The sequence below is a fragment of the Arachis hypogaea genome, chromosome 11, assembly GCF_003086295.3.
Source record: "Arachis hypogaea cultivar Tifrunner chromosome 11, arahy.Tifrunner.gnm2.J5K5, whole genome shotgun sequence".
NCBI classification, from domain to species: domain Eukaryota; kingdom Viridiplantae; phylum Streptophyta; class Magnoliopsida; order Fabales; family Fabaceae; genus Arachis; species Arachis hypogaea.
Window position 1 is genome coordinate 19,902,714 of NC_092046.1, and position 17,177 is coordinate 19,919,890.

The following is a 17,177-nucleotide window of genomic DNA, read 5'->3' on the forward strand; positions in this document are numbered from 1 at the left end:
TCTCCTCTTTTCCTTTTGCCAGTGGTTGCTTTGCCTTTTCCTTTGCGCTGAGGGTGAGACATCCTGAAAAACAGAAATTCTAGGATATAATTGAAGAACAAAAGTAGGAAAATAAGTAGGCAAATAGAATAATAGCAATGGAAGCACAGAGAGGCAAAAGAGCAAGAGAAGAATGAAATGAGTGAAAAATGTGCATTTTGGATTGTGGTCGAGTGAAAAAGTCTAAAAATAAAAGTACACTCCAAAATATATGATGAGTAGAATTCAAGTAAATTAGGAAAAACAAGGATCATGCCCTGAGTTAGAAAGTTAAAGTAGTCAGGTAAAAAGGGAAGTCAGAAAGTTAAAATGGTTAGTAGGTAAAAAGGAGGTTAGAAAGTGGAGAGCAGTGAGTTAGGAAAAAGAAAGTTAAAGTAAGTGGCATGATAATGGTTTTCTAGTTAACAATAAATTCACAAATTTGAAGAATAATCAACTCATATTCAAGCAAAAATTTCAGTGTATTGATGATAATTCAGAAGGATAGAAAAGTTGCAAAACGAACATGAAATCATCAATAGTACAAGTTATTAACCAGGGGATCAAAAGGAAAAAGAATGCTAGCCGTGCAGTCATGAATCGGTTTGGTTGTAGCCAAGTAAGGCAAAATAGTAAGTTTCCAAATGCAATACATGAAAACAATTTGCAGAAAATTGGGCAACATTCCGGCTAAAATTGGATGTTCCCGGGTAATAAATATCAAGAAAAACAGTTCATATGAGATTAAAAAGCGTTGCAAAGAGTCACAAACAATAGGAGTAGTAAAGAATAGTCTAACAGCAGCATGAAACATTAAAGAACAGCATATGAATAGTATTAACATCACAGCCAGATCAAAATTGCAGAATAGGTAAAACAAGTAACAAGAACGGTGCAATTATCAGGCCTAAATCCACTAACCACATCCTAGCTACCTAACCACCTAGAATCCACTACAAACATGCAACACTAACTATCCTAAATTGAACAGAATCTGAAAAATATGCAACTAACTACGGAGGATAGAGAAATCGGTATTCGGCGGAACCTGGTATGTGTATGAACAGAGGTGAGGGCAGAGAGATGGTGGTGGTGACGCGGCGGCACTGGGAGGGAGCACGGTGGCGCGGTGGTGGAGCAGGGGCGGGGTGGAGGTTGGGGTTTGGGCTGGGTGAGGGGGAGAGGAAGGAAGAAGGGGGGCGAGGGTTGTGGGGGCTGTGGTGGTGGTTGGCAGTTCTGGGCGGGTGGCGGGGTGGTGGCGGCTCGGTGGGTGAGAGGGAGGGAGAAGAGAAAGAAGAAGGAGAGGGAAGGAAGAAGGAGGGGGGAAAAAGACGTCAGCGGTCGGGGTGGTGCGGCGGTCGGGTCTGGCACGGTGGTCAGAGCTGGGCAGCTGGGGCGGTGGTGAGTGCAGAGAAGGAGAAAGGTGAGAGGAGGGTTGGGGGTGAATGGGCGACGCGAGGGGTAGGGTTTCGCGTGAAGGGGGTTAGTATTTTTGAATCCACGCGATCGCGTGACTTGGGTGAAATGGGTTTGACGCGGTCGCGTGATTGACGCGATTGCGTGGGTTGGGTAAAAGATGGGTGATGCGAACGCGTGTGGCACGCGTACGCGTCGCTGTAAATTGTGCTAGACGCACACTTCCAGCGTCGTTTCAGTGCAACTCTCTGTTTCCATTTAGGGGGCCATAATATTCACGCGACGCGGATGCGTCGCTCACGCTTTCGCGTGGGATGAGTGTTTTGCAAGTGACGTGTTCGCGTCAGGACGTGAACGCGTGGGCCGTTTTGTGCTAAACGCACACTAGTCGCACGATTCCATCCCAACTTTCTGGGCGTTGGATCTTACGCCGATTTCCACTCCACGCCCACGCGTGGCCTGCGCGCTCACGTGGCGTGAAATTTTTTTTTATGCAATTATGCAGTATGCAATATGCAGTGCTAATGTAGATGCTATGAATACTTCTAGGTTCAATGAAAATAAAATAAAATAAAAACAAACAACACGAAATAAAATTGAAAAAGAAACAATCATACCATGGTGGGTTGTCTCCCACCTAGCACTTTTAGTTAAAGTCCTTAAGTTGGACATTTGATGAGCTTCCTGTTATGGTGGCTTGTGCTTAAATTCATCCAGAAATCTCCACCAATGTTTGGAATGCCCACAGCCTCCGGGGTCCCAAACAAGGCACGTAAAGCCTTTGAGCAGCTTCAAACAGATTCTCAGGCTCCCGGGGTGTTGAATGTCATAATAGATTCCAAGATCCCAAACTTTGCTTTCAAATCCGCCTTTGTCTGGAATTGTATTTTTCCAGCCAGGCGGTTTGGAAACTGTATTCTCACCAAGATGACCAAACGTCTTCTGAGACCCATTCAATTGAACTTGATACCAATCCTTGTACTTCAGATTGAAGTGTGGAACCTTACTGAATCTTGCACACCGGCTCTGAGTACAAGTCATTTCCCTCTTACTCTTAAAGCCGCAGAGAGCTCTAAGCTGGCCATCTGTTTCAAGCAAACCATATTCAAGCGGAAAAGTAAAGATAAAGGTTAAGGATTGTACCCACTTGAAGCTTGTATTAGGTGGTAATGGCTTTGGGATAGGTGTTTCCAGTGGTTCTGTAAGCTCTACTCTCTTGTATTCTTCTGTGAATTCCTCCACTTCTTTGAAAAATTCTTCAACTGCAACTGCGTCTTGATCAAAGCCTTCTATGTCTTCCTCGTCACTCAAGTCATAAGTTGGAGGTTGAGAGAAATCTACCTCGACATCATCTTCGTATTCACTTGGATAAGGTTCTTCAGGCTCAAGGAGTTCAGTTGCGGATGCAAGTTCGTGACTAGGAGAGCTTGATTCATGATCATCACTGCTTATGGAATCAACTTCTTGGTCTGTTCCGTCCAATTCTTCACAAGGTATATGCTTTGGAGGTTGTGCACTATCCTCCTTGGCATCAAATTCGAACTTCTTGGTGGAATCCTTTACATTTCTCGATTCCCATGGAGGTTCAGCATCTCCTAAATCTTCAACCACTTTTTCCTCTACAACTATTATGGCTTCCTCCACTTGTTCCAATACAAAACCATGCTCCTCATTGTCCACCGAAGTTTCTAGTGTCTCCTTCATGCTTCGCTCTTCTTTTGATTCCCCACATGTAGCCATGGGAGTACTTTGAGTGCTCAGATGTTAGGAAGCTAATTTATTTACTACCCCTGTTAAGGCAGTAGCGAGTTCCAGTACGTCCCTTTGCATCTTCGCTTGCCCTTGAAGAAGAACACGAAGGGTGTCATCCATTGGAGATTGGGGTGGATATGAGGGTTCATTGGTTGGGAGAGAGGGCTCATAATACAGAGGTGGTTCTTCTTGATAAGGACGTGGAGATGGTGAATATTACGGTGGTGAATGGTGAAAAGGAACTTGTGAGTGTGGTGGTTCAAAGCTATGTTGAGAGGGTCGTTCATAAGCACAGGGTAGAACTTGTTGGTAACTACAAAGGGATCCACCGTATCTATTGCCTTGGCATGCATTGTAGAATGGTCGTCGTCTGTGATATTGTGGAGGGTGTTGTTGCCTAAAGGGTTGATCAAGTCCTCGTGGCTCCATCCATCCTTGATTGCTCTGACCTTGATGCATGTTCCTACTATAGCTTTCATTCCCTTCAACAATATTAGAACCAAACTCAAAGCGAGAGGGGTAAGAACTCATGGTAGCTAAAAAGAATTAAAAATGAAAATAGAAACAAATAAACAAGCAAAAGAAAAATATTTACAATAACCAATAATAAGGAACACGTTTGCAACTCCTCGGCAACGGCGCCATTTTGAAAGAGCGAAACTCTCGCACGATCTAGAATTTTCAAAAAAATATAATCGCGTTGTAAGTATAGCTTCTAGACCGACAAGAATTCCTTTCTTACAAAAGTTTTGGTTGTCACAAGTAACAAACCCCTTTAAAATTTATAACCGAAGTATTCAAACCTCGGGTCGTCTTCTCAAGGAATTGCAGGGAGGTATGTTCTTATTATTGGTTATGAGTTTTGTAAATTGGGGGTTTTTGAAATAAGGAGCAAGTAATTTAAATGACAAGAAAAATAAATTAATAATAATAAAATCTCTTGGCAAGGTATAAGAATTTGGAATTTCTATCCTAGTTATCCTTATCAGATGTGATGAGAATTGGGTTTTAATCCCACTTAGTTAAGTCAAGTGGACTAATTAGCTTGATCCTCAAGTCCTAGTCAATCCCTGTGGGAAGAATAGCTTTAGAGCGATTCAAATCAATTAGTAATCTGCCAATTTCAATCACTGCTGAGTTTGACAACTCAAGTGTTACCAATTACTTAACCAAAGTCAAAAGGAAGAAAATATCTAAATTAAATTAAAAGCATCCACATAAATAAAGCAAAGCAAAGTCAAATCTGAAATACGTCAAAATATATTAAATAGAAAACCAATCTAAACAATAAGAGTTCATAAACCAATTTGAGAAAATAAATAAAAAGAACATTAAACCTGAAAATTGAGAAGAAATAATCCTAAATCCTTTAAGAGGAATCCTAATCCTAAATCCTAAGAGAGAGGAGAGAACCTCTCTCTCTAAAAACTACATCTAAATCCTAATAATTATGTGAATATGAGTGTATGATCCGTCCTCTTGATTCCTCCATTCTCTGGCTTATATTCTGTGTTTCTGGATTTAGAATTGGGCCGAAAAAGGGTCCAGAAATTGCTGGGGACGTTTTCTGCAGATTCTGATGCGTGGCGTCTGTCACGCGTTCGCGTCATCTGGGAGTTTTCTTTTCATGCATTTGCTTCGGTCACGCGTACGCGTCATTTGCGTTCTGCTCAAGGCACGCGTCTGCGTCAATCACGCGTTCGCGTTGATGCCTTTTCGCGCTAGGCACGCGGCCGCGTCGTCCATGCGTTCGCATCGCTGCCCTTTTCTTCAAAACTCCATTTTTGTGCTTTCCTTCCATTTTTGTATGTTTCCTTTCTGTCCTCTAAGCCATTCCTGCCTTAGGAGATCTGAAAATACTGAACACATAAATCACGGCATCGAATGGTAATAAAGGGTAATTAAAATTAATATTTTTAAAGCATAGGAAACATGTTTTTCACATATACCACATAATAAGGAAGGAAAAGTAAAACCATACAATTTACATGAATAAGTGGGTGAAGGATTGAATAAATCACTTAAATTGAGCACAAAATACATCATAAAATATGGGTTTATCAAGAAGCTATAAAGGAGTGAAGAGGAATGGTAAAACTTATGAAATGCAACCTATCTATATGAATGCAACTAAATGTAAAATGCTCTTTCCTACTTGGTTTAAAACTAAATAATTTCTCCAAAAATAAATATAAACTGGATTCCACTAATTTAAATCTCAAAATAAAGTACAAGTAGACTTGCAGAAGAAAATAGCTCATGAAAGTCGGGAACAAAGAATCGAGCATCGAACCCTCACCGAAAGTGTATACACTCTAATTACTCAAGTGTTTAAGGTTCGATTCTTTCAATTCTCTACTAACCTTGCTTTCTAAGGCTTGGTCTTCTTCTACCAATCAACAAATAATTTGGTGCACAAATACACATATCAAGAGGTCTTTTAAGGGTTGTAATGGGGTTAGGGTCAAGGTAGGATTGTATTTGGTCAAGTGGACTAAAATCTGAATCCTTAATTAACCCAAACTTCCCACCTAACGTAGGGCAATCCATGTAATCAAAATACAAAACCTAACTATCCATTAACCATGTTTTCCACATATTCATACATCCTAATTTCGAGTACAGTACATATACATTGCTATCACCATTTACTTTGGGGTATTTTGTCTTTTTTTATTATTTACTCTTGTTCTTTTCTTTTTCTCCTTTTTTTATTTTTTTTCTTTTTTTTTATTTTTCTCAATGCATACAATTAAGATATTGAATGCAAGAATATATGCTCAACTATTGTTTTGCACATTTTCACAAGAATATACAACACCCAATTCTCAAACCAAATGTTTCCAAACCCAACTTCCCCACACTTAAATCATGAACACTCTCACTAGTCTAAGCTAATCAAGGATTCAAATGAAGGACATTATTGTTTTCCACTTAGAGTTAGTGATGAGCTAAAGTAAAGAATAAATGGGGTTAAAAGTAATGAAAAGGTTAAGGCCATATAGGTATGTAAGCTTAGTGAAACAAGGCCTCAATTATATAAGTGCATGCATACATCAAACAATGGAAATATAGAATTAAGCAAGACAAAGATCACAATTTCATAGAGAACAACACACACCAAAATAAAACATTGGTTGATAAGATGAAATCAATCAAATAGGCTCAAAATCTCATTGGTTCTGTGTGTTCGAGCTCTAAACGATGTTCCAAAATAAAATTCTTCAAACAAGTTTAACAGAAATTTTAGTTCAAATTAGTGAAATGCCATGAAAAAGTTTCTTGAACAAGAATTCATCACTTCAACCAAGTAGTACATATATGCACAAAATCAAACAAACATGCAATCAAACATGCAAATGCAACAATTAATTTAACAAAGAAAATTAAACATTGGTGTTGAGGAAGAAAGTAACTAACCCACAGAAGTCAGTATCGATCTCCCCACAATTAAAGATTGCACCGTCCTCGGTGCATGCTAAGATGTGCAAGTGGACGGGTGGCTACAACTAATGTTTTTCCCCAAAGATTGTGCAGATGGACTCGTCTATTGCCCCATTTAGGAGTCTTCCGTTTTCCTTCTTGGTGACCATCCTGAAAGAAGAGAAAAAGAAAGAAAAGTAACCCAGAAACAAAGATAAGAAAACAAATAAAATATGGGTGGGTTAATGCCAAATAATGAGGGTCTTAACTACATGGTAGCTACAACATGCAAGTGAGAAAGCAGTAGAAGCAAATGGCATATCAATATTGCAAAAATTACAACAATGGGGAGAGAGAGTAGGTCATGAAAGCCAATATAAATTTATGTCAATGCAAAAGGAATACAAGTGTCATAAAAATTAGCATTGACCTATGAATAATAATATCCAACAATATAAAACAAGTCACGAAGCACCAAAATAATGCAAGAAAAGATGCAACAGTTGAAGAAGAACATTTAACACTAATGGAAAAATAATAAACTTAGAAAAGAAAATAAAAATATGTACAAAGTTAAAATGCAATGAATGAAAGTATGCAAATGCAATAAGTAAAAGAAATTGAAAGAGAATAAGAATGAGAATTTAAAGAAATGAAGAAGAAAGTAAGAAAGGAAGAAGAAAGAAGGAGAAAGGAGAGAGGAAAGAAGAAAGAAATGGAAAACAGAAATCGGACGTGACATGTGCACATACATCACGCGTGCGCGTGAAAACTGAAATAGCCATGCGACGCGTAAGCGTCGTCCACGCGTACGCGTGGATGGCCAAAAACGAACACTGACGTGTGACTACTCGCACGATTCCAGCACTGTGGCAGCCCAACTCTCTGTTCATTTCACCAATAACGCCGTTTTCCACCCCACGCGTACGCGTCGCTGACGCTTACGCGTAGATTGGCAAAATTTGCAAGTGACGCGTACATGTGAGTCACGCGTACGCGTGGGATGACTTGTGCGCCAGCCACCCCTCCCGCGTCGTTCCAGCACAACTCTTTGTCTGTTTCAATTGAGAGCGAACCTACATATGACGCGTGTGCGTCATCGACGCTTACGCGTCGAGTGCTTTTTTTTTAATATAAAGCAAAATAAGGGTGAACATGCAGAATTGGAAATTAACACTGACAGAAATAAAAGAAAACTAATAAAAAGGAAGATCATATGGTGGGTTGTCTACCACGTAGCACTTTTATTTATTGTCCTTAAGTTGGACATTTTGTGAGCTCCTTGTCATGGTGGCTTGCGCTTGAACTCATCTTGAAACTTCCACCAACGCTTGGACTTCCAATAAGCTTCAACATTCCCAAGTGAATTCGCCAAGCCTTGATGAAGTTCTTCACAAGCTTTGAACTCCCAAAATTGATCCTCTTGTATACCCGGATCCCAAATCTTGTTTCTACACCCGTCTTTAAGCGGATCATCATTGTTCCAATCGGGTGGCAAGCAATCCGAATTCTCAATGCAATACCAAACTCTTCTCTTAGATCCAACCAAATGTTCACTAGTCCCACCCTTGCACCTAGCTCTTGAAATATCAACCTTGATGAGCCTTGATTTGCAAATCCAACCACTAAACATCCTTCTCTTACGCTTAATTCCACAAAGCTTCCTAAGTTGACCATCAGTTTCAAGAATACCATACTCAAGTGGGACAGTAAAGCGAATAAAGATAAGTCTTACCCACTCAAATGAAGGAGTAGATGGCAACCTAGGTAGAGAAGTCTCCAACGATCTTGACAAAGCATATTCAACTCCCGTCCATCCTTTTCGAAGGACTTCCACTTCCACATCATTCTTAAACTCACTCGGAGAAGGTTCTTCATACCCAAGGAGTTCAATTGTGGATGTAGATTCATCACTAGGAAGACTTGATTCATGATTATCATCACCAAGGGAACTTGCTTCTTGATCTATCCCGTCCAATTCTTCATAGGGAATATGCCATGGAGGTTATGCACTAACCTCCTTGACATTAATTTCAAGCTTCTTGGAGGAATACTCTACAACTCTAGATTCCCATGGAGGTTCAGCATCTCCTAAGTCTTCAACCACTTCTTCCTCTTCAACTATTACGGCTTCCTCCACTTGTTCCAATACAAAGTCACATTTCTCATTGTCCACCGGAGTTTCTAATGTCTCCTTCATGCTACGCTCTTCTATTGATTCTCCACATGTAGCCATGGGAGTACTTTGAGTGTTAAAGTGTAGTGAGGCTAAATTATCTACTACCTCGGTCAAGGTAGCTATGAACTCTTGTGTCATCCTTTGCATCTCTTTTTACTCTTGAAGAAGAACACTTAGAGTGTCATCCATTGGAGATTGGGGTGGATATGAAGGTTCATTTCTTGGGAGGAAAGGTTCATGATAGGAGGGTGGTTCATCATGATAAGGATATGGCGGTTCAACACTCTCCATCTTTTCCACTTGTTGTACAACACACTTCAATCCCTCGTTCTCAAGTTGAGATATGTTAGCCATGAGAGCTTCGTGTGCTTTTTGGCTTTCCTCTCGCTCCATTTGATGAATGGTTGCTTGAAGTTGATCCAGTGTTTTCTTGAGACGATCCCTTGACTCTTGTTCTGCTTGGCTAACATGATTAAGATCATATGGCTCTTGGGTTGATGGATATGGACATTCCCCTATGGAGGGTTGTGGTGGAAAAGAAAATTCATCTTGTGGTTGAAAATTTCCATACATTGGAGGTGGTATATATTGAGGTGGTGGTTCTTGGGAGTAGTTGGGTTAGAATTGGGGTGGCTCTATGTATGGTTCATATGGCTCATAGAGTGGTTGGTATGGTGGATATGGGTTAGGATCATATGAAAGTGTTTGGTAGGATGAGGCTTGTGAGTATAGTGGTTCAAAGCTATGTTGAGCTCAGAGTCGGTTGGTGGGGGTTGTTGCCAAGAGGGTTGATCAAATCCTTGTGGCTCCTCCCATCTTTGATTGTCCCATCCTTGATGCATGTTCTCATTGTAGCTTCCATTCCCTACAACTTAATTTGAACCAAACTCATAGCCAAGAGGGTGAGAATTCATAGTAGCAAATAAAAATAAAAACTAATAAAATTAAGCAACAAAGTCTTAAATCTAACAAAAGCTAACAAACAAGCAAAAGGTAAATATATACAATAACCAATAATAAGGCACACGTTTGCAATTCCCTGGCAATGTATTGATGGGGAAAAATAGTCGGCAAAGAATTTCACAAAAATAATTGCGTTGCAAGTATAGATCTAAACCGACAATTAAACCTCAATCAAATTTAATTTGTATGTCACTAAATCAAACCCAATAAAAATAAACCGAAGTATTTAAACCTCGAGTCGTCTCTCAAGAAATTGCATGGAAGTATACTTATAATTGGTTATGAGATTGTATCTTTTTGGGTTTTGAAATAAGGAATAAGAAAGTAAAATGACAAGAAAATAAACTAATAATTAAGAAAAGTCCTAGCAAGGATTGATTATTGGAATTCCTATCCCCATTATCATAGTCACTTGTGATGGTAATTTCCTTTTGCTCTCACTAAGTTAACCTCTAACACTTGAAGGTAAGTCAAGTGAGCAATTCAAATTGAGTTTACAAGTCCTAATCAAAGACTAGAGTTAGTGAGGCTCAAGCCAACTAGCAACTTCCAATCACCAAACAACAAGAGACTTTGACAATTCAAGAGTCTCCAATTTACTCAATCTAAGCTAAGAACATAAAAAGCTAATTTAAAATCCAACCAGACATTTTATCAAATACTTAGAAGGCACAGAATCAAAGCATAGAAAAGCAATAAGAGAATGTAAAATCTAAAACCAACAATTGCAAAATCAACGATAACAATTAACGGAAGAAGCAATAAACATGAAATATCTCAAATTGCATAAAAAAGGAAATCAAATCTAACATGAGAATTCATAAACTAAATAAAGAGATCAACAAGAGAGATAGATGAACTAAAGTACTAGAACAATTAAGAGTAGAAGAAAACTAAATTAAAGTATAATAGAAATCTGAAATTGAGAAGAACTAAAGCTAAAAACCCTAAAACCTAGAGAGAGGAGAGAGCCTCTCTCTCTAAAAAACTACATCTAAAACCTAATGTGTGAATAATGAGGTGTGTATGATTGATCCCCCCACTCTGCAGCCTCTAATCTGTGTTTTCGGGCTTGAAACTGGGCCAAAAATAGCCCAGAAATCGCCGCCAGCGTCTTCTATGTAATGCAGCACATGACGCTCTGTCACGCGTATGCGTCGTCCACGCGTACGCGTCATGTCACGCGTACGCGTCGCCCACGCGTACGCATCGCTACCAGCTTCTCAAAACATCATTTTCTTGCGTTTCTTCCACTTTTGCTGTCCTTTAAGTCATTCCTGCCCTATAAACCCTCAAAATTCTCAGCAAACATATCACGGCATCGAATAGTAATAAGATGGGATTAAAATTAGCAAATTTTAGGCCAAAGAAGCATGTTTTATTTCAATCATAGTACAAAATTAGGAAGAAAAATGTAAAACATGCGAATTATATGAATAAGTGTGAGAATAATGGATAAAATATACTAAATTAAGCACAAGATAAACCCTAAAAATGGGGTTTATCAATCTCCCTACACTTAAACATTAGCATGTCTTCATGCTAAGCTCAAGAGAAGCTATAAAGGAGTGAAGAGGAATGGTAAAACTTATGAAATACAACCTATCTATATGAATGCAACTAAATGTAAAATGCTCTTTTCTACTTGGTTTAAAACTAAATAATTTCTCCAAAAATAAATATAAACTGGATTCCACTAATTTAAATCTCAAAATAAAGTACAAGTAGACTTGCAAAAGAAAATAGCTCATGAAAGTCGGAAACAAAGAATCGAGCATCGAACCCTCACCGAAAGTGTATACACTCTAATCACTCAAGTGTTTAAGGTTCGATTCTCTCAATTCTCTACTAACCTTGCTTTCTAAGGCTTGGTCTTCTTCTACCAATCAACAAATAATTTGGTGCACAAATACACATATCAAGAGGTCTTTTAAGGGTTGTAATGGGGTTAGGGTCAAGGTAGGATTGTATTTGGTCAAGTGGACTAAAATCTGAATCCTTAATTAACCCAAACTTTCCACCTAACTTAGGACAATCCATGTAATCAAAATACAAAACCTAACTATCCATTAACCATGTTTTCCACATATTCATGCATCCTAATTTCGAGTACAGTACATATGTATTGCTATCACTATTTACTTTGGGGCATTTTGTCCTCTTCTATTATTTTCTCTTTTTTCTTTTCTTTTTTTCCTTTTTTTCTTTTTTTTCTTTTCTTTTGTTTTTCTCAATGCATACGATTAAGATATTGAATGCAAGAATATATGCTCAACTATTGGTTTGCACATTTTCACAAGAATATACAACACCCAATTCTCAAACCAAATATTTCCAAACCCAACTTCCCCACACTTAAATCATGAACACTCTCACTAGTCTAAACTAATCAAGGATTCAAATTAAGGACAGGGTCTTCGATTTTGCTATGACTATAGATTCTTGGAATTTTCCTTGGCGTAGACCGCTCTTTAGGGCGTGTAGATGGACTTCAGGGTTTAGATTGGGTATCTCATTGGTTGCTTCGATGAACCTGGTTATGTAGTCTTTCAGGCTTTTATTCGGCCCTTGTTTGATGGTGCTCAGGTAATTAGAATTGTGGACGTATATTTTGGATGTGGCGAAGTGATTGACGAACTGGTCGGCCAGCTCATCAAATTTTGAGATGGAACCTTCAGGGAGGTTGGAGAACCAAATTAAGGCAGCTCCATCCAGAAAGGTTGGAAAAGTGCGGCATAGGATCGGGTCGGATTCTTTGTTCATAAGCATCATGGCATGGAATTTGGTGACGTGGACGTTTGGGTCTCCTATTCCTTTGGTAGGGTTTTAGAGTTGAAGGCAGGGTAAAGTTTTTGAGGCATTTCAAAGCTCATAACTTCCTTTGTGAAGGGGTTCATTCTTTTGGTGGTTGTCTTTGGGGGATTAGGTATAGTTTGTTTGGTCTCTGACGTATGCTTATCGTTGTTGTCCTTGTTTTTCGTGTTTTTGTGTTCTCCCCCTTTGCTATGGTCGTACTGCCTCTGGCGTAAGAGTTCATCCATTCTCTGGTTCTCAGCCCTGAGGGCCTCATTGATTGCCAGGACCTCGGCCTGCTTAGTATTCGAGGGAGCATGACTGTGCTCGTCCGCCATGTGCTGTGTCCTGCAAAGAAAAAAAAAATGTGCAGAATAAAGAGTTGTGGGGTTAGAAATATCCAGGCCCCACGGTGGGAACCAAATGTTCCTGTGTGGATCCGGGCGCTCCGAGGTATAGCTCGTCCTGCTAGAATTCAGACCAGCCTTCCTTGGAGCAGAAGGATGGAACGTCGTCTGCTTGCTGGGGAGGCGGCATTGGGCACTTGCAAAGGGACTTCAATGCTCAAGTAAGAAAGAGTGTAAAGTAATTCAGAGTAAAACTGAATGTATTGCATACCTCTAAACTAGTAGCTTACTAGTATATATATTGTTTGGTTTGTTATTCGTATCAGGTTTATTAGTATCTTTGTTGCTGGTTTAACGGAGTCTATCCGAATTTGTTGGGATAGTAATGGTTTGAATGGCAAGGTTGTTAGAGAAGGTATCTCTGCCAGTTATACCAGGTTCCGAGATATGTGCGTTGTGGGTCAGGATTTGAGTAACGAATTAATAAGGATTTTTTATTTTAATATTAAGGAGTGAATAGAATTTTACATTAATATTACAAAAAATAAAATTTTACAGTGTTATGGAGAAGCTACACTGTGCAAGCACAAAACACGTATTGCACTAATAATTGTGGATTTATAAGCACTAACAATTATATATTTACAATATGTAACCTGTGTATTATAATTTAATATTAAAATAATATAATACGTAATTTACGTATTGTCTTTATAAATTAAAAAACAATTAATCTGACTATCCATCCTCTACAAATTCTACACCTCCCAAAATTTTGTAAAATATCATAATTTCTAATATTAAAAAATTACACCCACTCTTATCCAATATCTAAAAAAACTAAATATGACATACCCGATTTATTATGCTTTTTCCATTTATTTATTCTGTAGTTCACCAACTATTGACTATTGTGCAGCGCATTATTAGCGAGCGACTAAAAGATGCTCATTATTGATGCTAGAGGTACAGCAGTAGAGGTGATAGAATTTATTGTTTGGAAAACTTTGATAATTAAAAAATTAAAAACATTATTTATATACTAATATCAGTTATTAAAATTAGTCATTAATATATTTATATATGAATATATGTGTGATTTAATTTATTTTTAATATATATTTATATTTTATCATATATTTTATACTAATAATTAATTTTAGTAACTAATTTTAATATACACATAGTATAATTATTAAAAAAATTAATAAAAAATCAAAATTTACTATTTTTTGCTTTCTTTAATGTATTAAGTAATAAATAAATACTAAAGAAAGTAAATTTAGGCTATTGGGATTCATTATTTTTTGTTCTTTTAGTATTAAAAAATTGGACTGATTCGATCCTTTAGTATTTTTTTTTTATTTTTATTTCTATCAATTATTTTAGACTTATACCAAATTCAGTAGTAAAATTAATTATTAGAATAGAATGTATATTAAAATACAAAATACACATAAAAATAAGTTAACTTACATGTATATATTTATATATAAATAATATATAATAATTTATTTTAATAATTAATTTTAATGTGTAAATAGTATTTTTGTATTTTTACACATCAATTATTGTGTGCTTGTCATGAACTATTGGCACCTTCCATAACAAGAATATAAATAGATAAAAACTCATAAGATATTTTTGTGTAGAGTTAATAATTAAAAATTATTAGATAATAATTATTAAATTATTAAATTATTTAATAATTTTTAATTATTAATTTTGTATAAAAATAACTGCGAATAAGTTTTTACTATTTAAATTTATAAAATTTTAGTTTTAACTCGCATTATTTTCTTGAGTAAACACTTTAATTAGTTTTTAACAAATTTTAGATCGAACACTTTAGTTTTATTATTATTCTAAAAAATATTATTATCAGACTAATTAATCCTATTTTTAAATGGAGAACTCATTTTGTTTTATGGAAATAACTATCAAGAATTTATAAAAAATAAAATTTATTAAAAATTAAAATATCTTAGTTAAAAGTTTTGAAAAAAAAACAAATGGATTCCTAACTTTTTGGTTCGTGGACCATTTAAATCTCTCAGAATTTTAAAAAAAATTTTTGGTTTACCCAAACGGTATCTCCCAACCCGACAGATTAAGGAATAATCTGTCGCGGAACTGAGCTCCATATATATATATATATATATATATATATATATATATATATAAGTCTTTGACTTTTTTAAAATTTGGATACATTGATCCCTGGGTCTAATTTGTTCCATTTTAAAAACTTTCTCACGTGTGCATCCGTATCAACTAGGTCAGTACAACGAGAGTCACATTTGGTTTTTCTGTTGGGTCTGACAGACCCAAGTGAACATGAGAAATTGATATATCCACATTTTAAAAAAGTTCAGTAACTTAAATATATTTTCAAATTTTCAAGAACTTAAATATCAGTGGATCAAAAAGTCAATGACTTATTTATTCTTTTCATACAAATTTTTAATGATCAATTTGAGTGTTTGCTAAAGTAGTGAACTACAAACCCGGCCCCTGACCATTTCGCACAATGACAAAGCAACCCCTGACGAATATTGTAATCCACTTCGATCTCTGTCCCATGCCTCCGTCCACAAGCCAGTCTTTGAGGCTGAATCTCCGGCAAGAATGAACAGAAAATGCTGAGCTGGCACGGTGAGCGTCTGTGAGCTGGCTGACGTGGACGATTGCTGCATACGTGGACTACTGAAATGGTCAGGGGGTTAGTTGTCCGAGTCCACGTCAACATAAAACGTGGTCGTTTTGAGGGGAGGTGCCAAAAACGTTTAATTCATAGTGTGCCATTCCTTAAAAAACCCTTTGATGAGCGGATAATTTATACCCTTTTTGGCATTATTTTTACATAATTTTTAGTATGTTTTAGTTACTTTTTATTATATTTTTATTAATTTTTATTCAAAAATAACATTTCTGGACTTTACTATGAGTTTGTGTGTTTTTCTGTAATTTTCGGTATTTTCTGGCTGAAATTGAGGGACCTGAGCAAAAGTCTGATTCAGAGGCTGAGAAAGGACTGCAGATGCTGTTGGATTCTGACCCTCCTGAACTCGAAGTGGATTTTCTGGGGCTACAGAAGCCCAATTGGCGCGCTCTCAATTGCATTGGAAACTAGACATCTTGGGATTTCCAGAAATTTATAATAGTCCATACTTTATTCGAGATTTGATAGCCCAAACTGGCGTTCAACGCCAGCCAGAAATCCTTTTCTGGCGTAAAACGCCGGAACTAGCACCAGAACTGGAGTTAAACGCCCAAACTGGCATCCAAGTTGGCATTTAACTCCAGAAAAAGCCTATGCACGTGTAAAGCTCAATGCTCTGCCCAAGCACACATCAAGTGGGCCCCGGAAGTGGATTTATGCACTCTCTGGACTTAGTTACTCAATTTCTGTAATCCTTAGTAACTAGTTTAGTATAAATAGCACTTTTTACTATTGTATTCGCACACTTTTACATCTTTGGAATCTATGGACGTTTAGTCCTTAGACATGGGAGGCTGGCCACACGGCCATGCTTAGACTACTTTCTCTTATGTATTTTCTACGGTGGAGTTTCTATACCTCATAGATTAAGGTGCGGAGCTCTGCTGTTCTTCATGAATTAATGCAAGTACTATTGTTTCTCTTTCAATTCACGCTTACTTCTTCTCCAAGATATACTCTCGTACTTAATTCAGTTAAGTTAGAATGAAGGGGTGACCCGTGACAATCACCCACTATCTTCATTACTCGCTTAGCCAAGATCCGCGTGCCTGACAACCACAAGCGGTCTATATGATGTTCAACGTAGTTATTGGACGACAGCCAGAGTATAATCTCTTGGGTCTCTAATCCACGATTTGTATCGCCTCTCCTGACAACAGAGCATCCAAATCCATGAGATTAGAACCTTCGTGGTATAGGCTAGAACTAATTGGCAGCATTCCTGAGATCCGAAAAGTCTAAACCTTGTCTGTGGTATTCCGAGTAGGATCTGGGAAGGGATGACTGTGACGAGCTTCAAACTCACGAATGTTGGGCGCAGTGACAGTGTGCAAAAGGATAGAGAGATCCTATTCCGACGCTAGTGAGAACCGACAGATGATTAGCCGTGCGATAGTTGTACCTAGTATTTTTCATCCGAGACGAAAAATCCGACAGTTGATTAGCCGTGCAGAAACCGTACCTGATATTTTTCGTCCGAGAGGATCATACAGCTTGCCATGGAAGGGAGCACGCATGATTGGAAGAAGACAATAGGAAAGCAGATGTTCAGAAGCAACAAAGC